Genomic DNA, 27,257 nt, shown 5'->3' on the forward strand with positions numbered 1-27,257 from the left:
ACTTAAAAGCGGTAAACAGCAACTACGCAGAACCCAAAAGATACAGACACCGAAAATACACCAATCGCAGCTCTCAGGCAGAATAACAATAGTGGGACATGCCCCTCAAGTAATAAACTATACAAAACAGAGCAACTCTGCACCCTCCTTTGACGCTTTATCGGCGACACTTACCGAGTCGCAGCGCACTCAAAAGACTGGAGGCTCTTCATCACAGACAGTACACAGAAACAATAGACAAAAAACTATTTAACAACAGTTTATCTTAATTTAATCCGCTAATTCCACTGTAACAGACTGAATTTTTGGGCACTTACCAAGGACTCTAGGTGGGGTGTACCCCTACCTAGACCTCTCTACCACAAATAGCACTAACAGTCCCGAATCTGTGTGTCCTGCATCCCCGCCGCGCTACGCTGCCCCGCTAGTTACCACGCGCTAAAATCTAAATGCAAAAAAACGTCCACAACCAACACGCAGCAAGCTCTCCACTTCAAAGGGTTAAACCTCTACAGGCCGAACTAAATTACAATAATTAGCAGCAACGCCGTTACAACTATAATCAATGGGCAAACCAAAGACTCCACGCGCACCCCCAGGGAATATGGAATCCGGAGCTACACCCCCAACTGCGGAAACCTCGACCACACAACAAGTGTTACAAAAAATGGAAATAATACTCCAAACGCACACAACGCAATTTGAAAAGATTCTACAAGCTATTTTAGATACTAAAATCACCCTGGAAGCGAAAATAGGCTCAGTAATTGAAGATGTTAATCTGTTGCGCACAGACCAGCGCGCGTTAGCTGAAAAGGTCGCAGGCTTGGAGAAATATACAGCTCACCTCTCACCAGCAGTAACCAAACTCCAGTCACAAATGGGGGCTATAACGGCGGAGGTGGAGGCGCTGAAGCGCAGAGCCGAGGACGCGGAAGGCAAATCCCGTCGCAACAACATCCGCTTCGTGGGATTTCCCGAACGTGCCGAGGGTCCATCCGCAGAACTGTTTATCGAGCAATGGTTAACAGAAATGGTATTAAAAGACAATGGGGGTCATTCTGACCCTGGCAGTCCATGAACGCCATGGCGGAGGGTGGCGGAGGGTGGCGGAAGCACCGCCAACAGGCTGGCGGTGCTTCCTGGGCGATTCTGACCGCGGTGGTAAAGCTGCAGTCAGAAAAGGGGAGCCGGCGGTTTCCCGCCGGTTTCCCGCTGGCCCAGGGAATCCGCCATGGCGGCGCTGCTTGCAGCACCGCCATGGGGATTCCGACCGCCTTCCCGCCAGTCTGTTTCTGGTGGTGTCCACCGCCAGAACCAGGATGGCGGGAACGGGTGCCGTGGGGCCCCTGGGGGCCCCTGCACTGCCCATGCCACTGGCATGGGCAGTGCAGGGGCCCCCTAACAGGGCCCCACAAAGATTTTCACTGTCTGCTTTGCAGACAGTGAAAATCGCGATGGGTGCCACTGCACCCGTCGCACCCCTGCAACTCCGCCGGCTCCATTCCGAGCCGGCTTCATTGTTGAAGGGGCTTTCCCGCTGGGCCGGCCGGCGGTCTTCTGGTGGTCGGCCGCCGGCCCAGCGGGAAAGCCGGAATGGCCGCCGCGGTCTTTTGACCGCGGAGCGGTCTTTCGTCGGGAACCGCTTGGCGGGCGGCGACCGCCGACCGCCGCGGTCAGAATGACCGCCAATATTCCGAAGTTCTTCTCTTTAGAACATTCCCACAGGGTTCCCGGAAGACCCATGCCACCAGGTGCTCAACCTCGTCCACTAATAACAAGATTCCTTAACTATCGTGATAGGGACCTCTTACTGCAATTGTTCCGTAAAGCAGGCCCAATGCGCTTTGAAGATGCAGTAATATCGGCCTACCCAGACTTCACAACAGAGGTACGGAAAAAACGCAATTCATTTTTTCGGGTCAATGAGCGTTTAAGAGACCACAACATCAAATATGCCCTGCTATTTCCTGCCAAACTCCGAATTCAGAACGACACCCGCACCCTCTTTTTTGCCTCGCCAGAAGATGCATGGACCTGGCTACACGCAAAGGGTCTTGCCGATCCGATAAACGCAGGAAGTCCTACTGACAAAATTCACCCCCCTAGGAATAAACGCAGACCCCGCAGACAACAAGATGCTAAACCTACCCCTGAGCAGTCTTGCGTGGAACGTTCTTCACTACTGCAGTCTACATCCCTCTTCGTCAATACATCTCCAGAGTCCGGATCAACACAATCGGGATTGGAACCCGAACTAGGGGTAAATACTGACTCGGCGGACTCCATCAGTGGCCCTAAACTTACACCACGGACAGCAGATGACATCTGATGAAGATCTTAGGCTTTGTTACAAAGGTACACTGCTTCATATCTTGTAGAAGTAACTACATATCACCCGCTTAAATTAGTGATATCCCACCGGCTTTTCCTTTTGATACACCGATATCCCTGCTCGCAGCAATGGATCCACGGTTCCCCCTAGACATCAGCAATGTTAACAAGAGAACAACGGGCCAGAACCAACATTGACTTGAACTTACTAACCTGAAACACCCCCGCACCATATGGACCGTTTTGCCAGGTTGGCAAGTATTTCATCACTGCTGCCCTTGCTGCAACCACAGTTATTGTTAGATATAGTTAATGTTATTGTTTTAACTAAAAGAGGTACAATTCCGAGGCATATCTTAGCTCACAATGTTCGAAGTAATTATCATTATAATGTGAATAACGGGTACACACTAGGCAACTGTAATACACATTGGCCGGGCACAATGGGTAGGAAACATAATGGGGGCACAAACAGGGGTGAGCCCGCAAACCTACAAAGAGCATACTCAAAACCACAAATATTCCATGGCTTCACAGAGACAACAATACAATCCACAATATAAAATACTCACATGGAACATAAGAGGTATGGCAACCCCACGTAAACGACAACAGATCCACACATACCTCAGGAGACACCAAATACACTGTGCCATGTTGCAAGAGAAACACATTTGTCTAAATCCTCTTTGGAGCACACAAAAGCAAAATGGAAGGGGCAAATATACGCACCACCTTTTCTACATATGCCCGAGGGGTCGCGATATGGATAGCCCCTGGGGTTCCTTACGTCATGTCCCGGGTGCAAAGCGACCCAAATGGCCGATATGTCCTCTTGGAAGGCACCCCAAGGTTACCACACCAGCAGCTCAAGGCTGGTCAGGTGCAGAGGTCAAAGAGGTGCACAAAACACATAGGCTTCAATGGAGAAAAGGGGTGCCCTGGTTCCAGTCTGCCAGCAGGTAAGTGCCCACATCCTCGAGGGCAGACCAGGGGGTTTTGTAGGGCACCTGGGGGGACACAAGCAGGCACAGAAAGTACACCCTCAGTGGCACAGGGGCGGCCGGGTGCAGTGTGCAAACAGGCATCAGGTTGTAGATAGAAAGTAATGGAGGGACCGGGGGGTCAGTTCAACGATGCAGGCAGGCACGGGGGGTCTCCTCGGGGTAGCCACCACCTGGGCTAGGCAGAGGGTCGCCTGGGGGTTGCTCCTGCACTGGAGTTCGTTTTCTTCAGGTCCTGGGGGCTGCGGGTGCAGTGTTGGTTCCAGGCATCGGGTCCCTTTTTACAGGCAGTAGTGGTCAGGGGGAACCTCTGGATTCTCTCTGCAGGGGTCGCTGTGGGGGCTCAGGGGGGTCGTCTCTGATTACTCACGGGCTCGCAGTCACCAGGGAGTCCTCCCTGAGGTGTTTGTTTTCTGCAGGTCGAGCCGGGGTCGTCGGGTGCAGAGAGGAAAGTCTCACGCTTCTGGCGGGAGACATGAAGTCTTTAAAGTTGCATCATTGTTGCAAAGAAGTTGCAGGATTTTGAACAGAGCCGCTGTTCACTGGAGTTTCTTGGTTGCAGGGCAATCCTCTGAGGCTTCAGAGGTCGCTGGTCCCTGTTGGATGCGTCGCTGTTGCAGTTTTCTTCGAAGTTCGGAGACAGGCCGGTAGGGCTGGGGCCAAAGCAGTTGTTGTCTCCGTCTTCTCTGCAGGGCTTCAGGTCAGCAGTCCTTCTTCGTGTTAAGGTTGCTGGAATCTAGTTTCCTAGGTTCTGAGGTGCCCCTAAATACTGAATTTAGGGGTTTGTTTACGTCTGCGAGGACAGTAGCCATGGCTACTGTCCTTGAGGGTGGCTACACCCTCTTTGTGTCTCCTCCCTGTGGGGGAGGGAGACACATCCCTAATCCTATTGAGGGAACCCTCCAAACTCAAGATGGAGGATTTCTCAAGGCAGGGGTCACCTCAGCTCAGGACACCATAGGGGCTGTCCGGACTGGTGGGTGACTCCTCCTTGTTTTTCTCATTATCTCCTCCAGCCTTGCCACCAAAAGTGGGGGCAGTGGCCGGAGGGGAGGGCATCTTCACGAGCTTGAATGCCCTGGGGCACTTTAACAAAAGGGGTGAGCCTTTGAGGCTCACCGCCAGGTGTTACAGTTCCTGCAGGGGGAGGTGAAAAGCACCTCCACCCAGTACAGGCTTTGTTCCTGGCCACAGAGTGACAAAGGCACTCTCCCTATGTGGCCAGCAACATGTCTGGTGTGTGGCAGGCTGGCAGAAACTGGTCAGCCTGCACTGGAAGTCGGGTGTATATTACAATAAATTGTACACTGGCATCAGTGTGCATTTATTGTGCTGAGAAGTTTGATACCAAACTTCCCAGTTTTCAGTATAGCCATTATGGTACTGTGGAGTTCGTGTTTGACAAACTCCCAGACCATATACTGTTATGGCTACCCTGCACTTACAATGTCTAAGGTTTTGCTTAGACATTGTAGGGGCATAGTGCTCATGCACATATGCCCTCACCTGTGATATAGTGCACCCTGCCATAGGGCTGTAAGGCCTGCTAGAGTGGTGACTTACCTATGCCGCAGGCAGTGTGAGGTGGGCATGGCACTCTGAGGGGAGTGCCATGTCGACATAGCTATTTTCTCCGCACCAGCTCACACAAGCTGAGAGGCAGTGTGCATGTGCTGAGTGAGGGGTCCCTAGGGTGGCATAGGACATGCTGCAGCCCTTTGAGACCTTCCATGGCATCAGGGCCCTTGGTACCAGTGGTACCAGTTACAAGGGACTTACCTGGGTGCAAGGGTTGTGCCAATTGTGGAGACAAATGTACAGTTTAGGGAAAGAACACTGGTGCTGGGGCCTGGTTAGCAGGGTCCCAGCACACTTTCAAATCATAACTTAGCATCAGCAAAGGCAAAAGGTCAGGGGGTAACCATGCCAAGGAGGGATTTCCTTACAAATATCATATCTACTTATGGAGAGTCAATTACGATTTACCCTAAGCCAGTTTGTGACTTTGTTAATCAATAAATCAGTGTCTTCATATAAACCAGCGATCAATTTGGGTACCTGGGCAAATAGACTAATTTCTTAATGTTATCAACAAAGTTGGTCTTAGCTGAATTCCCCGAGAAATAGGAGCACTGCTGGTGCAAACTCCTTGCAAAAAAATGGCTCTCTTGCCCCGGATATAGGCTTGGCAATGGATCTATTTGTTACAATGAGTGCAAGAGATCTGTAGACATATAAGCACTGAGATGGCCTAGAATTTTGCATTGAGGATGAATGGACCATTGGGTTCAGCTGTGGGCACAAGACTTTCTCACGATGATGCAAGTCTTCGGTGTGCTTTGTGTCCAATGGAGTTATTTGGTTTGAAGCAACGTAGGCACTTGGATGAGGCTGCTTTGGAAGAGATTCTGTTCCTGTGAGAACTTCCCCATAAACCCTTAACGACGGGAACAGCAACTGCATTGATTACTGAAGGGCTACACTGCATACTTGTAATTGGTCGATTAGTAAAGTAATTAGAGTTTTTAGGTTACTCAGTGTGGGAAAACAGGGCTGATTTCAGAGGCCCCCTAACTTTTTTCCTCCATTTTCCACTTTTTGCTGGTGTTTTCCTGACTCTGATGGTGCCCTGGCTTCTGCTAACCAGTCCCGGGGCCTGTGCTCTGTGTAAAATGGATATGCAAATTAGGCTAATTATAATTGGCTAGGTTAACCTACCTATAAATCCCTAGTATATGGTAGGGCATGTAGGTTTTGGGGACCACAGCATAGGTGCTGAGGTGCCCATTGTCATTTTAAAGGCAGGCCTGCCTTGCTGGCTGCTTTTAAATTAAAGTTATATGCAAATTCGACTTTGGAATTAAAAGTAGTTCCAAAGTCTTAAACTACCTTATTTTTACATATAAGTCACCCCTAAGGTGTGCCCTATGTGCCCCTAGGGCTGGGTGCCATATAACTATAAGCAGGGACTTTATAATAATAGTTTTATAAGCCCTGGTGAGGTAAAAACAGCCCAATTCGTTTTTCCCTCATTGTAGTAAATGGCCTTCGTAGGCTAGAATGGGGAGACTTTATTTTAATTTTTGAAGTCTCCTTAAATGATGCATACCAAGAGTTTGGTATCAAATTAATTGTTGTAATAAATCCGACCACTTCCAGTGGTGGGATTTAATATAACTTGTTCAGGTAAAGAGTTTTAAACTTTACCTGAAAAGTTGCCAATTTCAGCCCTGCATTGTTTTTGCTGCTGTGCTCTGATTGGCCAGCCTCTAGCAGCCTAGCCAGGCTGCCTTGATGAGGTGTGAAGTGGCCTGGCTTCACACAAAGGCATTTGCCCGTGGGAGGGAATCTCCCCTCAGCAGATGGTGAGGCAGGAAGGGGAGGGCTGCCAAACTGGTCTTCAAAGGCAGAGAAGGATATTTGGAGCAACCACTAACACCCCCACATCCTGCAACCCCAGACAACTAGGTGCCCCCTTGATTAGATTAAGAGAGGGCACAAGAGGGTTGTGTTTATGATTTTTAGCTACACCAGTGGGTGGGCTCAGCCAGATGTAACCTCCAAAAATCAGATTCAGCCATGATGGATTTTTGGAGAATGTTGCCTCCTGGGATTGGTTTTTGCCACACTTCCCAGGAAGTGTTCATCACAGGGGGAAGGACCCTGCACCTGATTGGAGAACCAGGACCCCCCTTCTTTTCACCCAGGAGCAAGGATAAAACTGGCAGACCTCCACCCACACCTTAGTTCCCTACCACATCCAACAAGGAAGAACTACAGAAGAAGAAGGATTGCCCTGTTGGACCCCTGGCCTGCACCTGGAACCTGCACTCAGAAGGACTGCACCAGCTGCACACCTGGGCTTCACCACAAGAAGGAATTTGCCTGGCTTCAACTGGTTCAAGGAGGGACTCCCTGTTTGCTACAGGTGAAAAATTGCTAACCAGAGTCCCTTGCACCAACTCCTGAAGAAAGCGACCAGCTGACCACTGTCCAGTGGCCAAAAAGGAGTTTGCGCCAGGTGCATTCTGGGAGTTGTAGTCCGCACCCCCCAAGGACCATCTCAGAACTTCTGGACCCTCGGGGGAGATGTGGACCTCAAAAGAACCTTAAAAGGACATCTGGGAGAAGCCCCAGAAGTTTGGAGAAGTTTGGAGAACTTTTGAAAAAAAGCTCCATAGAGGGACTGACCCGCCGTGGCAACTCTAGCCGGCTTGCCTCAACCGCGACCCGGCCTGATTTGCTGGTTCGTCCCGGTAAAGAAAATCTCCGAAAAAGAGACTAAGGCCCTCATTCTGACCCTGGCGGTCGGTGATAAAGCGGCGGCCAAGCCGCCAACAGGCCGGCGGTCTAAAATATGCAATTCTGACCCTGGCGGGAACCGCCAACACAGCCCGCTAACTTAACACTCCGACCGCCACAGCGGTACAAACAAACAGCGCGGCGGTTCCCGCCAACAGCCCGGCGGCAGACAAAGTACCGCCCACCCTATTACGACCCACCAATCTGCCACCTTTTCCGGGGCGGGAGCACCGCCGATAAGAACACGGCGGAAACAGACTACGAACGGGAAAACGCTCACCTCTACGCACTCCACGCGAGATTCCGGCAGTATGGAGCCAGAGTTGCAGGTCATCCCCGCACTCCTATTCCTGCTCATATACCAGGAGCACGCCCGGCGGCGCGGAAGACATCGGTGAGTACGGCACCTACGACACAGGGGAGGGAAAAGATTACCGGCACACACCCACCCACCCACACCCACTACAACACACACATCAATGCATTCCCACAGATCACTGTCACAACCCACAAACCCCCCCCCTCCGAAATAATGCAAAGACCAAAAGAAGAGATCATAAACGGGCAGATATATTGAAATATGGACACCAGTAATCCCAATAAATAAATAAACTATGTACAAAATATATACAGCTACTAAATGTAGTCCAACCACTGTCCGTGGATCACAGGGGTCCTGTGTAAAGGGGCAAGGCCCAGTCCCACGACAAGAACTCCACGGAGAGAACACTGCAGGGGCATCAGAAAGAAAATAGGACAGGCACCTCAGGGGGAAGGGAAGGGGGGGCACCTCAGCCACTTGAGTACACGGCGCCAGATCCACGAGGGGACTCCATGACCACTGGGCCATCCTGGGGAGAGCAAAGCCACAGTCCATACAGTCCATACAGTGGGTGGCCTGCCCACTGGGCCATCCTGGGGAGAGCAAAGCCACAGTCCATACAGTCCTTACAGTGGGTGGCCTGCCCACTGGGCCATCCTGGGGAGAGCAAAGCCACAGTCCATACAGTCCATACAGTGGGTGGCCTGCCCACTGGGCCATCCTGGGGAGAGCAAAGCCACAGTCCATACAGTCCATAACAGACCCCACTGCCACTGGAGGAGGCAAGTTGGCCAGAGGACATCCTGCAGCCCTTCCCGAGATAGATCCTGCCCTGCCACGTCTGCCAAAGGGCCAGCGGTTCTTGCCCTGAAGGGCCCAGTTCAGCGGTTCTTGAGAAGGTGGGGCCCAGTTCAGCGGTCCTTGCCTTGAAGGGCCCAGTTCAGCGGTTCTTGCCCTGAAGGGCCCAGTTCAGCGGTTCTTGAGACGGCGGGGCCCAGTTCAGCGGTTCTTGCCCTGAAGGGCCCAGTTCAGTGGTTCTTGAGATGGCGGGGCCCAGCGGAGCGGTGCTTGAGACGGCGGGGCCCAGTTCAGCGGTTCTTGAGACGGCGGGGCCCAGTTCAGCGGTTCTTGAGACGGCGGGGCCCAGTTCAGCGCTCCTTGCCTTGAAGGGCCCAGTTCAGCGGTTCTTGAGACGGCGGGTCCCAGCGGAGCGGTGCTTGAGACGGCGGGGCCCAGTTCAGCGGTCCTTGCCTTGAAGGGCCCAGTTCAGCGGTTCTTGAGACGGCGGCCGGTCTATGGCCAACTGCTAATTGCCTGGTGGTGCCCTCCTGGGCAGCGGGGATGGTGCTCCTTCACTGCCCACCTGGGCTGTGGGTGGTGAGGCCCTCCTGGCCAGCTGGGCTGGGTCCTCCCTGGGCAGCGGCTCTGGGGGTGGTGGGCTCTCCCGGGGCAGCTGTGCCGGTTCCTCCCGGGGCAGCGGCTATGGGGGTGGTGGGCTCTCCCGGGGCAGCTGTGCCGGTTCCTCCCGGGGCAGCGGCTATGGGGGTTGTGGGCTCCTCCTGGGCAGCAGGCCTGCTGCCTGACCTCTCCGACTTGCTGCCCTTGCCCTCCTTAGTCGTGGGCCTGTGGCCCTTTCCTCCCTTTGGAGCTGTGGCTGGTGACTGTCTCTGGGTGGTGTCCGGGGGGGATGTAGAAGGCGGGCTCCTGCGGCGACCCTTCCGCCTTCTGCTCCTCTTCCCAGGGGGTGGGCTGGCTGTCCCCTTGCTGCTGGGCGAAGACCCAGACATGCGGGCTGGCGGGCTCCAATACCCCTGCACCCTTGTCAAGGGGGCTGCAGGGCTGGTGGTGGCTGAGGTGCTCTTCTTACCCCGACGAGAAGGAGGGGGGGGCTCAGGGTCAGGAAAGAAGTTAGTAGTGGCGAGGAAGAGCTTCTTGGGACAATGGAGAGTGGTAGGTACAGTGAGAATGGGAGTGGAGGGAGAGGATGTGGTTGTAGGTGAGTCACGTTTGCTGTCTTTGGGTGCAGGTGCAGGAGGGATAGGCTGTCGTGAGGTGGATGGCTGTTGGGTGGGTGGGTGGCTGCGTTTGTGTGGTGTGGAAGAGGGGGTGACAGACACAGTGGGAGAGGACACAGGGGACGTGTAAATGGCAGTGGGGGTGGTGACTGCATGTGTGCGGACTGGAGTGGAGGGTGTGCTGGTGATGGAAACACTGGCTGATGGTGAGGTGAATGGAGGTGTGAGCGTAGACGTCACAGGGAGGGAGGAGGGAGACGAGGAGGTGGGGGTCACAGAGGTGGTAGTGACTGTTGGCATGTCTGCATCGGAATGTTGCGTGTGTGAATGTCTGCGTGATCTGTGGTGCTTATGTTTGGATGAGCTTCTCTTGGGTGTTGAGGTGTGTGCAGGCTGGTCTGATGGTGTGGGTGGGACAGGCAGAGGAACAGGAGACTGGGAGGAGGGAGTTAGTAGAGGCAGGCAGGAGACAGGGACAATGGCTGCCGTCAGTGCTGAGGCCAGAGCCTGGAACGATCGCTGATGGGCAGCCTGACCCGAATGAATGCCCTCCAGGTACGCATTGCTGCGATGAACCTCCCTCTCCACCCCCTGGATGGCATTCAAAAGGGTAGTCTGCCCAACAATGAGCGTTCGGAGGAGGTCAATGACCTCCTCACTGAGGGCAGCGGGGGTAACAGGGGCAGGGCCTGAGGTGCCTGGGGCGAAGGAGATGCCCGGCTTCCTGGCAGAGCGGGCACGGGGCGAACGCTGAGGGGCTGCTGGGAGGGCGGAGATGGTGCGCTGGGTGGCGGCTGTACCTGTAATGGCGGGGGGCACGGATGGTGCCACCTCCGCAAGGGAGCCCCCTTCCGAGGACGTGTCCGTGTCGCTGCAGGGTCCAGTCGTCCCCGTCGTGGAGCTCCCCTCGCCCTCCGTCTCATTGGTCCAGTCTGACTCTGTGGCATGGCCCTCCTGGGCCATGTGAGATGCAGCTCCCTCCTGCCCCGATGCCACTTCTCCTCCGCCTGATGATGCTGATGCACACAAGCACAGAAAGACAAACAAAAAGGGGGGGGGAGAGAGAAATAAAGGGATATTGAGTACATGGATCTCCGGTACAGTTAGCGGACATGACAGACACAGATGCCCCCTGCACTAAGTTGCGCACTTGGGGTACGCTACGCATTCCGTGGAACATGCCCTACACGCCTAGAGTTGACAACTGCACCCATGGATGACACGGCCCAGGGATGGCTGTACTGACAAACTACTGAGGGTGGTGGCTGGGGACACAGGGGCTTACGGGGGTGCCCAGCCTACAGATATCGCCCTGGCCTAGGGGGACCCCCAGCCCTCCTCCCCCACCCAGACACCTCCACTGCGCGACAACAGAGTAGATAATGCTTGTACTCACCCCCTTGTGTCTGCTGTGCTGCCCTCACGCGCCCATCCAAATCAGGGTAGGCCACCGCCAGGATCCGGAACATCAGGGGGCTCAGTTGACGGCAGGCACCCCGCCTACGTTGGGAGGCCATCCCCAGCAGAGACTCGGCGGTCTTCTTGGTCCCGCGGCGGATGTCCTCCCACCTCTTGCGGCAGTGGGTGCCCCGTCGATGGTGGACCCCCAGGGTCCGGACTTCCTTGGCGATGGCACGCCAAATCTCGATCTTCTCATGGGCGCGGACCTATGTGACACGTACAGGGAGGGAGAAATACCACGTTCAAGTTTGTCAGCATTTTCCTTGCCAGTGGCCCAACGCCCCCCATCCCCACCAGGCCCCCCGCCAGGCCCCCCGCCAGGCCCAACATGCCCCCCATCCCCGCCATGCCCCCCGCCAGGCCCAACATGCCCCCCATCCCCGCCAGGCCCCCCGCCAGGCCCAACATGCCCCCCATCCCCGCCATGCCCCCGCCAGGCCCAACATGCCCCCCATCCCCGCCAGGCCCCCCGCCAGGCCCCCCGCCAGGCCCAACATGACCCCCATCCCCGCCATGCCCCCCGCCAGGCCCAACATGCCCCCCATCCCCGCCAGGCCCCCCGCCAGGCCCCCCGCCAGGCCCAACATGCCCCCCATCCCCGCCATGCCCCCCGCCAGGCCCAACATGCCCCCCATCCCCGCCAGGCCCCCCGCCAGGCCCCCCGCCAGGCCCAACATGCCCCCCATCCCCGCCATGCCCCCCGCCAGGCCCAACATGCCCCCCATCCCCGCCATGCCCCCCGCCAGGCCCAACATGCCCCCCATCCCCGCCAGGCCCCCCGCCAGGCCCCCAAGCCAGCCAGTGTCCCCAAATCCAGATTGAATTAAACTCACTTGTTGGTCTGGAGGACCGTAGAGTAGCGCATACTGGGGGAGGACCCCATCCATGAGTTTCTCCAACTCCTCTCCAGTGAAGGCAGGGGCCCTTTCCCCAGGTGCAGCAGCCATTGTCCCTTCCAGACCGAGGTCACAGCAACACTTGCAGTATAGGTCCTCTCCTGTGAAAGTTCAAGTCGCAAGTGGATAAGTAGATAGAAAATGGCGGTCACGTCCGCGGCGGTGCGTACCGCGGCGGTGCGTCCCGCCACTGCCGGCGCCCTTCGCCATTGGCTCCTGAAACCCATAGGCTTCAATGTTAACCAATGCGGCTTTGTGCCGCGGTCTTCGCCCGCCGCCCGCCGCGGTGTGCCACGCCAGCGCATTGACCTCACATCCCATTGTCACACTTCACAGGTCAGGCAGCCGCCATTTCCAGGGCCCACATGGCTCAATTTCAACTGCGTCACACAGGCCTAGGCCTTGCATAGCCACTCAGACATGCCATTCACTGCATAGAGAATCGTATACTGTGTTAGCTGTGAGTACGTACCTGTGGGTTGCTTGACTGTGTGCTCCATGTTGTCCTTCCTAGGCACCGTCCGCTGGGTTGGGCGAGGAGACGGATGAATCCTCCCGTGTACCGACCGCTGGTGGACCTGTCGACAATGGAAGAACGCCACATTATCATGACCTACCGTCTTAACCGTGCCACTATCCATGAACTGTGTGCCCAGCTGGAGCCCGACCTGATGTCCCCCATCCGCCAACCCACAGGGATTCCCCCTCTGGTGCAGGTCATGTCAGTACTCCATTTCTTGGCAAGTGGGTCATTTCAGACAACCGTGGGAATTGCTTCTGGGATGTCTCAGCCCATGTTTTCGAAGGTGTTATCCAGAGTGTTGTCTGCCCTGATGAAATCCGTGAGGAACTACATCATTTTCCCTGAGGTGGGCGAATTGGCTACAGTGAAGGGTGATTTCTACGCCCTTGGACATATTCCCAACGTAATTGGTGCCATTGATGGGACCCATGTGGCTTTGGTTCCCCCAAGAGACAGGGAGCAGGTGTACAGGAACAGAAAAAATTACCATTCAATGAACATCCAGGTGGTGTGTTTGGCTGACCAGTACATCTCGCATGTAAATGCCAAATTCCCAGGGTCAGTGCATGACGCCTACATCCTCAGGAATAGCAGCATCCCTTACGTGATGGAACAGCTACAGAGACACCGTGTATGGCTAGTGGGGGACTCTGGGTACCCCAACCTGTCGTGGCTACTGACCCCAGTAAGGAATCCCCGGACCAGGGCAGAGGAACGGTACAATGAGGCCCATGGGCGTACTAGGAGGGTGATCGAACGCACCTTTGGCCTCCTAAAGGCCAGGTTTAGGTGCCTGCATATGACAGGTGGATCCCTAATGTACTCACCTAAGAAGGTGTGTCACATCATCGTGGCCTGCTGCATGCTTCACAACCTGGCTTTGCGCCGCCAGGTGCCTTTCCTGCAGGAGGATGGTCGAGACGGTGGTGTTGTGGCAGCGGTGGAACCTGAGGAGAGTGACGAGGAGGAAGACGACGGGGCTGAAACAGACAACAGGGACAGAATCATTGAACAGTACTTCCAATAGGACACAGGTAACATTTCAAAGATAATTTAGTAAATGTTAACTACTCTCCAGCATCTCTGCTGCCTGTCTATTTGCCCCAGTGTATGATGACTGAGTTTTGGCTTTTCCCTCCCTATTTCAGATCTGGGGTCCCCACTACGAGTCCTGTGCTTCGTTTCCCCATGGACTACAGCTTTGTGGCAGCTGTTTGTTGACTTCACCATGTACAAGGACATATTTGCACTGTCATGTCAATTACAATCTATTGAAATCACAGCCAGACTCCAGATATTTTGATGCAAAATAGGTGTTTATTTAAGTGCTCAAAATGGGATGGGTGGTTTCAAGTGGGTGGGGGCTATGGTGAAGGAATGTCCATGGCAGAGTCCAGAGTAACAGTCACACAGGTGCATTGTCCAGAGGCCTGTGGAGAGATGGAGCATGGGCAGTTCAAGGATGGACAGGGTGACAATGTGGGACAGTGGGATGACATCAGGTGGTATCCATTGCTGGCGGGGGTCTTGACATCCTACTCTGTCTTCTTGCGAGATCTCAGGGCCTTCTTGCGGGGTGGTTCTTCTCCTGCAGGAGGTGGGGGTCTGGTGGGCTGCTGCTGTGCGGGGGCCTCCTGTCCACTAGCGCCGGCGGAGGTGGTTGGCTGTTCTTGGTCCAGGCTAGTGGCAGGGGCCCTTGGGTGTTGTTCAGTGTGCGCCCTGGTGTTTACGAGGTCCTGCAGCAGCCCTACCATGGTAACCAGGGTGGTGTTGATGGCTCTGATGTCCTCCCTGTACCCCCGATAGTGTTCCTCCTGCAGCGCCTGGATCTCCTGGAACCGGGCCAGTACCGTCGCCATCGTCTCCTGGGAGCGGTTGTATGCTCCCATGATGGTGGTGAGGACCTCGTGGAGAGTGGGTTCCCTGGGCCTCTCCTCCCCCCCCTGTCGCACAGCTGCCCTCCGAGTTCCCCTGTTTCCCTGGGCCTCTGCCCCCTGGCCGGTGTGCCCACTACCACTGCCCCCAGGTCCCTGTTGTTGTTGGGGTGGTGGGTTATCCTGGGTGCCCTGTAGTGGTAGACACACCGCAGATTGACGCGCCCTGGAGACAGAGGCATGGGCCCGCTGGGTGGGAGCTGTGCTGGTGTTCCCAGAGGGGTTAGGGTCTGTAGTGGCCTGTGTCTGTGTGAGGGGAACCGACTGTCCAGAGGTCCCCGATGGTCCGGGCTGGTCATCGGTGTCCAGGTCGACAGAGCTGCTGTCATCGCTGACGGCCTCTTGGGTGGGGGGTGTGGATAATTCTGGCCCCTCCGCCGCGGTGTGTTGACGGTCGGGTCCTGCAGGGGTATAGAGGTATGGTTATAGTTTCAATGTGTGGCATATGGGTGTATCTGTGGGTTCTCGTGTCCCCAAGTGCTGGCATTCGTGTGTGGGGGCTTTGGTGAGGGTGGCTTGTGGGGGGGATGTGTATATGCATTGGGCATGCTTTGGTGATGGGTGTCCATGCTTAGTGGACGCATGCAGGCCTAGGTTTTGGGATGTGTGGGTTGTGATGGTGAGACATTGGCGGGGAATAGGTGTGCTGGGGGTGGGGGTGAGGATGGTGGTGGGGGTGAGGATGGTGGTGGGGGTGAGGGTGGGGGTGAGGATGGGGGTGGGGGTGAGGGTGGGGTTCGAGGATGGGGGTGAGGGTTGGGGTATGATTTGGCATGCAGGTGGGGGGGAAGCAGTATTGAAGCTTCAACTTACCAGTATCCATTCCGCCGCCGACTCCTGCGAGGCCGTCAGGATGCAGGATGTTCAAGACTTCCTCCTCCCATGATGTGAATTGTGGGGGTTGAGGTGGGGGTCCTCCGCCAGTCTTCTGCACGGCGATGTTGTGCCTGGATACCATGGAACGCACCTTCCCCCGTAGGTCGTTCCATCGCTTCCTGATGTCTTCCCGATTTCTGGGGTGCTGTCCCACTGCGTTCACCCTGTCGACAATCCTCTGCCATAGCTCCGTCCTCCGGGCAATGCTAGTGTATTGTATCTGTGTGCCGAACAGCTGGGGCTCTACCCGAACGATTTCCTCCACCATGACCCTGAGTTCTTCGTCTGTGAAGCGGGGTTGTCTTTGGGGTGCCATGGGGTGGTGTGTATGATGTGTGGGGTGGAGTATGTGTATTTAAGTGAGTTGAGTGTGGTGGTGTGTGTTGTTTTGTGTGTGGATAGTGTGTGGGTGATGGTGTTGAGTGGCTGTGGCTGTTATTTTTTGGATGCTGGTGTCTCGCTCTTGCCTTCTTTACGAATTTTTTAGCGTAGGGGTTTGTGGGTGATGTGGGTGGGTGTTTTATATTGTATTGTGTGTGTGGGAGTGGTGTGTGTATGTGTATCAGGTGTGTGGGATTCAAATCGTCCAATGTGGCTGGGTTTTGTTCGTTTGTGTGTATTCTGACCGCGGCGGTGTGTCCCGCCAATGGAATACCGCGTTTGAATGACCGCCGCGTGGATTCGTGGGTCGTAATGGCATGGGCGTATTTCTGTTGGCGTGACGGTGGAGGTTTTGTCACCTCCACCTTTCCGCCGACCGCTGGTCTGGCGGTCTGTTGTGGCGGTCGGATTTTCGGAGGTTTGCCTTCTGCGGGTCAGAATGACCGTGGCGGGTTTCCGCGACCGCGGCGGGATTATGGAGGATTTCTGACCGGCGGTAGGCGCCTTTTACCGCCGAGGTCAGCATGACCACCTAAGTCCGAAGGTTAAAAGTTGACCGGGACCTCCCAGCCAGCCTATCCGGGGAGGGCTCCATGGACGTCGGATCAAGATCCAGGTTTACCCCGGTCGAAGGATTTTCACCTCGAAAAAACGACTAAGTCCGAAGGTAAAAATCTCCATAGAGGATTCCTGCGACGCGTATCCGGAGAAGGGCTCCAGGAGGTCGGATTGGACTGGCAGGTTCGTCCCACTGAAGAAAATCTTCGAAAAAGAGACTAAGTGTGAAGGTAAACTTTTAACCGAGGCCTCCCGAGGCCCGTAGCCGAGCAGGGCTCCATTGTAGTCCGCCTTAAACTTTGACTTTGCCCCGGTCGAGGTGCAACCAGATGACCCGAATGGCGCTTTTTGTTTCTAGGCGCTAAAAAAATAATAATTCTTTAAAAATTCATATCTCTGTTTCCCCTTATCTGATTTTATTTGTTTTGGTGTCATTTTAAAGATAAAAATATAATCTATTTTTATAAATTGGTTTTGGATTTTTATACTGTTTCCTGTGTTTTATTTAATTACTGTTTTGTGATATTTGAATGCTTTAAACTCTGTCTCCTAAGTTAAGCCTTGACGCTCGTTGCCAAGCTACCAAGGGTTGAGCTGGGTTTAATTTACTGAGACCTAACTGGACCTTAGTGGAGGTTTGTGGCCTATTGCTAAGTGTAGGTACCTACCCGCCCTTACCAATAACCCATTTTCCAACACTCAGTTTATGATGTGATGATGGGTCCCTGGGAAGTGATAGTTATTGGATCTGTGCACGCACTATTTGTTGAAACTATAGGTTGCTCTTGAGACAGTGCTGTGGAAGCAGCAGAATGTTGCCCGATTGCCTAAATTGTCTCAATTGCAATTAGGAGGGAAAATCTGTTTGAACATGGAATACTAGGAACAATGAGGACTTTAGGAGACAGTGGTTGTCGAGGCAATGGCAACATATCACAGGTGGAAGTCTCAGTAGTCTGGCTAGCTTCCAGTTCCATGTTCTTAGGAATTTCAGGAGCACTCAAAGTATCTAGACTGACTATATACAAGCTACTTCTAAGAGCGCGAGGCCAAATGCAGGCCAGGAACCACTCCCAACTGATCAATACTTACAATTAACATGGTTGAATCACTGGTGTAACATAGGCCCCCAAAACCCCTGTGGGCCAGGGGCCCCAAGCACCAAGGGGCCCCCTCAGCAGAGTACCCTGGTTTGATAGCTCCTGACTCAGTCCTGTGGGGAGGGCCCTCAAATTTGATTACGCCACAGGGTTGAATTGATTGTATTGCTGCCAATTCTAATAATGCTGCCTAAAGAAACATGTCTCATCTGTCTAATAATCACAGCTCATGAATTATTTGGAAGATTACGATAATTTCATTTTTGAAAATGCATTTTTGTATCTTTTTTTGGACGGGCAAGCAAGAGTGACAAAAAAAAGGGTTAGATCTGTTTCCACTAATGCCTTGGGAATCCGAGTGGTCATGTTAAGGTCCTGGTAAGGTTAAGGGTTAGGTGTAGTTCTATTAGCTTGTAAAAATATACCAACATTTGTCGATGATATATGTATAGACTAAGGGCCTGGTTTAGAACTTGGCAGAAGGGTTACTCCCTCACAAAGGTGACGGGTATCCCGACTGCTGAAATCTAAATCCCATAGGCCACAATGGGATTCAGATTTCAGCAGATGGAATATCCGTCACAGTTATGATGGAGTAACCTGTCCGCCGAGTTCTAAATCAGGCCCAGGTCAGGGTTTGTTCGTTAGCTGTGATGAGAAGTTTCATTGCAATGGTGATGGAGTCCAGCTACATGTTAAGGTTGCCGTATATGGAGATGATTTTGTTATTGAAGAACTTAAGGCGCTTGCTGCAAAGTTAATGTGAGGAGGTGATGTTGCTGGAGGTGGCAGGAGAAGGGTGAAGTATTTGATGATGGTGAAGATTTTTGTGCTGCTGTTAGTGCCAGTTTTGATGAGATCTGAATGATCTGTACACTTGGTGTTCCATAACTGCTGGTGGTATCAATTTAGGGCTGATTTGAAGATGTCCTTATCTGTGGTGTCTCGACTTGTTCTCCATTTGCACTCCGGTTGCTTGCAGTGCTATTTCATCAGGCTGAGTTTCTCTGCATACCTGTGGTTAGGGTCTTACTGTTGTGTTGTGCTTAACTGGAGCAAGGGTGTCAGTGCATGTGGTGATCCAGCTGTGGATCATTCTTGATGGCTTTCGGCAAGTTGCTGATGTGCTCGGGCTGGTGAGTGATGAGGGCAGAAGCCCACTTCTCTTCTGTAATGCTTTTTCAGCTGTGGCTTCAGTGTTGGTAGGTCTATGATGGTGTGGTGTGAGTATGCTAAAACTGACGAGGCCGTGCTCTGTCTAGGACATAAATGCTTGCTTGTTGATTGTGATGTTGATGAATGAGGATAACATCAGGCCTAGGAGGCATATGGTGGTGTGGATGTGTTCGATAACAAACTGGATGAGGCCAAGGTTTCAGAAGTTTTCCAGAAGAGCCGTTGTCGTAGTTTGGACTCTTGCTCTGAGCAAGACTGCTGGTCTCAGGATGACAGTACTTTCGTTTATAGGTGACTAAGTCTCTTCCTACAACTAGTTGTAATTGTTGTCGAAACCTTACCGGCTTACTAGCAGTACCTCACCAGAAACACAATAGTAAAAGGTGATTTGTAGCAGTCACTTACGCATGGACTCAAAGTAAGATCTCTCAGGGTTGTCGTGGTTAAACGGAAATTACCCTTTTCTCACAGATTTATTATGTCTCATACAAACAAAGGCAATAACACAGATGCAGTGAAATTATAATAGTTTTTATTCAACATAACTGCAATTTGTGATAAGTTGCATGAACTGCAATGATTAGGATAATGAATATACCAAGCAACAGTATTGTGAAGAAGAGAGTCATTGTTATAAAGACCCCCACCATTGTGCAATATATAAAAGAAATATATGTATATGTATAAGATGGAATATGCCCTAATACCCTAAGGAGAATAGATCTAACCTCCTACCTAAAAGGAGAGCTGGGTTCGTTAAACCTAATCTGCCAAAGCAGTGTCCATGAGAGGAGCCCCCAACCCTCGTTACCTTGGAATGAGGTCTCTATCTCAGACTCCGCAGGGACACGAAGAATGGGTCAGCGTCAAGATGACTGCAGCATCGGTATCAGCGATGGTGGCGATGCCCTCTGGTCGGAATCCCTCTGATTATCTGTCTAAAGTGTGTTGTATTTATACAGATATACAAGGTGCCCTGACATAAGTGTTATTCATAACAATAGATAACAGGCATGCTTGGGACGGCAATTAATATCAACAATCCCTCGAAAGTATAGAGAGGGAAAATCCCTAAGTGTGAATACCTACTGTATGTTTGTCTTTCGTGCTTGATCTTGACACCTTGGCGCAGTGACACTGATAATAGAACCCATAACAAGTGGCCTAACTATAAACAAGGCCGCCATCTTAAAGGAAATAAATAATTAAATGGACTAAGACAGAGCAAGCTAAGTAGGTTAAAAGTCACTGGGTGACGGGGGCACGAGTTTACAAGCCTACAGCTAAGCTAACTCCTGTTATCCCGTTAAAACAAACTAGGATTCACTACACCGTAATGTTTGTGCTGGTGTGGTCTTCTAGGTGAAAGTTAAGGTCTCCAAGGTGGATGAAGGTGCTGGCAATGGTGATAAGAGGTATAATGAAGTCTGTGATGTTGCTGGTGAAATTTGTGAGGGGTCTTGTTGATCTGTATGCATGTGGCAGGCCGTGGCTGTGATGCGAATCTTGAACCAGAGGCATCCTATGTAGCCTGTGGTGGGTGTCTGTGTGCGAGCCGCAGATAACGGTTTTATCCAGGTTTCCGTGAGAAAGAGCAGATTTGAAGTGAGGTCCTATTTATCCATTGTGTGTTTGGTGAAAGATCAGGTGTGGAAAACCATGCATGCGAGTGTGGCATCTATTGTGCCTGATGTTTGTTCTGTCTGAGTGTGAGTGGGTGACTGGTTTTTGGGAGTGTGAGTGTGGATGTAGAGGGTGGGAGAGTGTATGTGAGCTTGCAGCAGGCACATGTAAAAGACCATTCCATGCCAGGGTTAAGAGCAGAGAGAATAGTGGCATGGTAGTGGTGAGTATAACGAGAACCAATGTTCCTGGCACTAGGTGCCATTCAGTCACACACAAGCACGGACGAGCGTGCCTGCTGTGCATGCTCTTTGTGTGCTTCTGCAGCGCACCAACCCTGCAACTGAAAATAAGTAGGTACGGAAAGGGGTAAAGGAGTGCAGGGTGTTGTGGACATGAAGCCAGAGATGTCACTTGCAATGCAGAAGAATGATGGGAATTCCAGTGACGTCACTTACTGTGCAGTCATATGATGGGAACATTTTTGCATGTCCAACTTTAAAATATTAAGCCCCATACCTTGTAGGCTAGAATTCCTACTTAAGGTTGATTTACCTAATATTAAAAGTCATTTTCTGTCACACAGGGTTGTATTTCATAGGTCCACCTCTAGGTTTAAGAGCTGCATCAGTCAGGCTATGTATGTAGGGCTGAAGCTATGTTTAAATCTGTCACTCTTGCGGACAGCGCAACATGTGCTGCAGTCCATAGGGGACATTTCACTCATCTGTGTCATGGCTCTCTTTTCCTGCACCATATACTATGGTTTTACTGGGAGGTTAAATATGGTAATAGGGGATTAGCCAATTTTAAAATGTTCAAGGGGTCAGACTGTGGACTGCACAGCAGTGGCCCAGTATGAAAAGTTCAAAAACCAGCAATACCAGTGAGCACAAAAATGGGGTGATCTCACAGTATGTCAAGGCGACAGAGGACTTAGCAACCATACCCTGACGGATGGTAGTCTGCCATCCTATTCAAGATGACCTCTGGCCGAGCGGTCATCTCTGTACATTGAAAGGAACTGCTATATTTGAGGTTTCCTTCAAGGTGCAAAGAATTTGTTGATTGTCATCGTACAAACTTTTAAAATGTGTTACTTTTCAAACACAAACTCCCTAAATAAGAATATGTTACCGATAAGCAAAATACTAATGATCCCCACACCGTGTTTTATTTTTCCCAGGGCATAGGGTCAATTTTTTGTCTATCACAGCCAGATTTTCTCTGCTGGTTATGGACAAAAAACGAATCCAATCCTTTACCCTAAATAGAGTGGGTTGTATGATGGCTTAAATTTAATGGCCCCAAATCCATTAATTGGTCGAAGGTAGTTTTCCATTGATGGAGCCAACAAGGTCTCCATTGATGGAAAGCTAATATCCTCCTGATCCTAAGTAGGGCGGATAGTCTGCCAGCTTACTGGGCAAGATATCCCATCACATTTGCAACAGAGTACCCTGTCCACAAAACTTTGAATCGAACTCTCAGTCCCAACATAGACTTCTCAATGATGTAATGGTGTGAAAAATGTCCGACAGACGAGATGACTGTTGAGTGTTTTGTATTTTCCTGTTCTGAGCTTTTGCTGACAAAACAACTGTTTCTGCAAGACCTCAGCCAATGGGTGTTTCTAACCTCTTTGTCTTCCTCTTTGGCCTAAACTTGTGCCTTCATCCCAGTCAACCTTAATAATAATAACAATAATTATAAGGCAGATTTGTAGAGAATGTGGCTACTTCACTGAATGTACCAGTGCTAGGAATCCTCTCTAATGAAGATGATGCAAGTGAAAAAATTGCAGATTAAAAGCCAGAGATAACAAGCTGTTTCCTAAAGGAAGATTAAAAAGGGGCCTGTTGAATAGTTTGAGGCAGGGAGTCCCAGATCTTAGGCACTAGGTAACTAACAGAGCTGCCTCTGATTCTGACATGTTTAAAATTAGAACAGAAACTAAACTGGCACCAAATGATCTCAGTTTTCTAACTGGAACTTATGGTTTGACCAAAGGCTGAAGGTATTGTGGGCCGGCATTAGACAATGCCTAATAACAGAGAGCTTTCAAGGCTATTCTCTGCCTACAGAGAAGCCAGTGCAGATTACTCAAGCCCGTTCTGATGGAAGTGCATTTAGGGAGTTTCAACAGCAAATGAGCTGCTGAGTTTTAGGCACAATGATGTCTCCTGAGACACAACTGAGAAAGATCAAGTTAAAGGACATTACAGTACTCCAATCTGTTGATAATCAGTACTTGGATGGCGGTTTTCTGAGCTGGCACTGGGAGATATCATAAGGATTTTCAATAGCCCACAACATTGAGAGGTTAATACTTGAACTGGTTGTCAAATTACAACTTATCATCAAGCCAGATACCAGCATTTTCTATTTTTAGTTTTGGTGATTGGAAGGGACCAAGATTAGTAGGCCACCATGCAGTGATCTAGATGTCAGGATGATTACCCAGGATCATCACCTTGGTCTTTTCAACATTCAGCTTTAAGCAGTTGTTATTTATCCAGCGGGCTACTTCCAAAAGATATGGACAACAGACACAATTGGAAAGAGGTGTTTTTTTGTTTTGTTTTGGGGAAGAGTAATGGTTTGGTGTGGACCATCCGCTTATAAAATGAAGGTGAAGCAGAAGTGTTCCATAACATTAATCAGAGGCGGATGTAGATGTTGAGTGAAATGGTTCTAAAGTAAGGGTGGGCAGAATTTGCAGAGTTTTACTCTGCAGAATTTCGTGGAGTTGCATAAAAATTCAGCTGAATTCTGTGGAGTTCCGCCCACCTGCGGCAGCCTAATGAAGCTGTTGCTTTTAAATAAAAATACATAAATAAATATGTGTTTGTACAGTCCCGGCATTCTCCTCACAAACCCTGCTGGCTCCAAGTGTACAGAATGCTGGAAGTTGCTCTTTCCTTTCTATGTGTACCTGAGTTGCGCTGCATGTTTTCAAATAGTGAAAAACCTTTCTGAGTAGAAAGGTCTCATTTGTCCTGCACTACTGCAAGAAATGTATTTTTATGAAACTCTTGGTGGGCCCTCGCAGTGCAGTGGTATTGTAGATGCATTAGCTTCTCTAGGAGCTGTGTCTCGCAGTGATCTGTCCGATGGGTTGTGAAAACAACAGTATGTCACTATGCACTATTGGCAGGCATACGGCTCCACTAGACTTGTTGTAAGGTTTGCTTTTTTCCTAGAAAGAGAACCAGAACACACCAGTTGGCAGTGCTCTGTACAGCACTAAAAATAAATTCAAACCATGATCAGTCAGAGCGCTTCTATGTCTTTTTTAATTACAATGCAATTCTCGGCTCCTTGCAATTAAGCATGTCTTGTCAATAGTGCCACTATTCCACAGCCCTTGCTCCAGCCCCTGCGTCACCCTAGTCAGAGGAAAGACTCTCGCACACTGAAATCTGCCTGTAGTTCGTTGAAACCTACACTGCTGCTCAGGGAAGCCTCTTGGAGTTAGACCTTGCTCACGCAACACTTCTCTTGGACACACCAACACACAGATGGCCAATAAGCACAATGCATTCTGGGAATAACAACAATTTACCCATTAGAGCCTACTGTTCATTGGCTTTCTGGTGCTCACATTCAGGGGTCTTTTTTAATGAATATGCTAATTTAAAAGGGAGAGGGGCGCTCTGATGTTTTGACGGTTTATGGTTCCCCTCTAGTGGAAGGGGCCAATTGGCCCTCAACTATGATAGTCTTTAACTATTCAGGTTGGAACACTGAGACCATTTCCTAGCTTGCTCTAGGGCCGTGCCTCCCATGAATGCTGCAGTTCCGTCACTTACAAAGTGAAGTAAATAGTAAATACTATCACAAAATGAAGAGAGTGGGCCCCATTTTTCACTCCCCCAAAAGCAGGGCACACGGTTCCCATGCACAAAGCATGCTTCATAACCCCAGGCATGCTGCTAGCTTTCCTGTGCAATGCAATCCTAATTAATATCTTGAAGGGACGCAATTGCAGCAGCTGGTAAAAGGACTGAAACGCATAGACAAAAAAGCAAATATCAAAAAACAAGATGAATGCTGCAGGCCTAAGTTAAAAAAAAAAAAACAAGATAAATGAGAAATTGAAACTATAAATATTTGCTAGAAAGGGCATGAAAGATCCTGGAGTGGCCATGTGTCTTGCCGAAATATATGAAGTGAACATTGAAATGGCTATCAGAGCTGCATGTCTTTTTACACAGGGCTTTTAGCAGAGTAACAACTCCCAGTGTTGTCAGCTCTGCCTAAATTAGAGCGGAAAGCAGCACAAATCCATTGCTAGCCACGACTACAGTTTTTCCAACACAAAGGTTTACCATGTACAAATTGAAAACCTTCCCTACCTTCCATTGAAAGTCATTTTGCCTGGGTCCAACGTGTTCCCAGAGACCCCCTTTTCAGAAGAATAATGCAGTCTTCTGAAGGGGGCATGAGATGTACCCTGGGGCTACATATGCGTCTTTTGCAGCTCAAAAAAGACAAGAATCCAGTGAGCCCTGTGCTGCCCCTGGTCACCCATTTTCGCCGGCTCGGCTGTGCGCCCTCTTCCAGAGCTCACTGCTACAGGAGGGGATGAGGTGGAGGATGCTGACCAGTGGGAGGTGGCACGGGGACACCTTTTTTCCTCCATGCTCACAGGGCTTTGGCACTGACCTACTGGTGGCAGAGGTGGGGCTGCAGATGAGCTAAGCAAGTCTAGTAATGGATTTGCACTGCTTCCAACTCTATTTTAAGATAGAGCAGACCTCACTGGCTGTTGTTACTGCCCTGTTCAAAAAGGGGTGGGTGCCAGTAAAATCCACTACCCGGTAGTAGACAGAGTTTTTGCCAAACTCCGTGCCCAAATCTCCGTGAACTCCGCTAGTGGAGCAGAGTTTATCGCTCACCCTTATCTTAAAGAGACCTGAAAGGTTCGACCTTGCAAAAAAGCAGGGCCTTATCAGCAGTACCACTTTCTCACAGTCTTTTTAACAGGATATCATGGGATAGCATGTGGAAAGCAGCGCTGAGATCCAACAATATGACCACCACTGAACTACCTGAATTCAAGATCTATTATTAAACAATCATCAAAAACACAAATTTAAAACGTAAATGGTGCTTAAGGGGGAAATAGAACCATACGCTTCCACGGCAATAGTTACCAACAAACCTTCATTGGATAGGTTGCACTTAAACAAATGTAATTATTAGAAAAAAACATCATATTAACATTAGGAACATAATTTTGTTCTAAATATCAAACATATCGTAGGTGCTCCTAAAGGTGCAATGGCCCACTGCAGGTGCTCCTAGGTGCAAGTGGTAAAAATTGTGAAAATATGTATATGTGAAAGTATATGTGTAGTAAGGCGTATTTCCCTTGACGCTATGGTGTGGTATTGTTGAACTAAATCCAATGCACTGTGCAGTAAACACTTGCACAGGCTAGAGCCACTAATGAAAAGACCACAGATCTATTCCCACTTAGTAATTCCAATTATGTTTTGTTAGCAGTTGAGGGGTGAGCTGGAAAAATAAATCTGTCAAGTGAGGCCAGCTGTGCATAAAGTCTACAAAGCCAGAGGCCTAAAGCAATGAGTCGGACGCATTTTGGCCAGCAAATCTAGTGCATCGACTTACTGGCTAACAACAAGCAGATTCAGTGCTATAGGATGGGTGAAAGCCCGACTGAGTCCTATGAAGCAGATCATTACATTTTGAGAGTTGTTTCTTCATATGTTTCTCAGCTTGGAGAAAAACTATAGAAGAGAAATAGGTTGATCATTTTCTGGTTTTGAAGAACCAAGCAGGGGTCACTTGAACAAAGGAACTACCATTGCGTGTTTTGAACTCTGAGGAACAGACCCAGAGGACAAGTAACAATTTAGGTCACACAGAAAAGGACAGATCACTTCTGAACCTTACTCTAAAGTGGGAGATACCGGATCTACAGGAGAGCCAGATTTCACAGAAGAGTATAACAAGGTCATATTGGTTGATTCAAGGGGATTGAATTCCGTGAGTCTAGAGCTAGCCTCAGGGGTGTTAAACCAAGAACTCAAGCCTTGAGAATCTCTGGCTTCAATGGGAATGAGGTATTGATATTGTAAACCTTCTGGAAGAAAAAGGAAGCTAAATCATTATGGCCTTAATTATTACATTGGCGGTACTTACCGCATATTGCCGTGATGATGGCTGCCAACATACCGCCACCACGGCTACCATCCGTCCACCATATTATGAGCAGGGCCTGGCTTCCGAAACAATAAGGGCGGAAATCCGGCAGTGCTCATGGTGGTGGACGGTGGTAAGCTGGTGCTGCTGCCACCAGCACCACCACGCCAGTTGAACTCCGCCAGCCATATTATGTCCAGTAATATGGCCTGGCAGTGTTCTGCTGGTGGGGCACTGCTGGCATTAGCAGCGCCCCTTCCCTGACAGAAGACCTCCTCGACCAAGCTAAGTCGGGCTTCCGAGAGGGGAGGGGGTGTTTTCTGTGTGTGCCTGAGTGTGTGCATGAATGCGTCTGTGTGTGTTGTGTTGTTTGCGTGGGTGTGTGCGTGTGAGTGAATGTGTGTAAGAATGGTAAAGTGAGTGCGTGTCTGCATGTGATTGTGAGTTAGAATGTGTGTGAGTATCCCTGGAAGTATGCATGAATGAATACGTGTATGTCAGTGTGTGAATGAATGCATGTATGTCTAAGTGAACGGGTGTATGCCTGGTGCATGTGGGTGTCTGTGTGTGTGTATGTGTAT

Source organism: Pleurodeles waltl, chromosome 1_2 (genome assembly GCF_031143425.1).
Source record: "Pleurodeles waltl isolate 20211129_DDA chromosome 1_2, aPleWal1.hap1.20221129, whole genome shotgun sequence".
NCBI lineage: Eukaryota > Metazoa > Chordata > Amphibia > Caudata > Salamandridae > Pleurodeles > Pleurodeles waltl.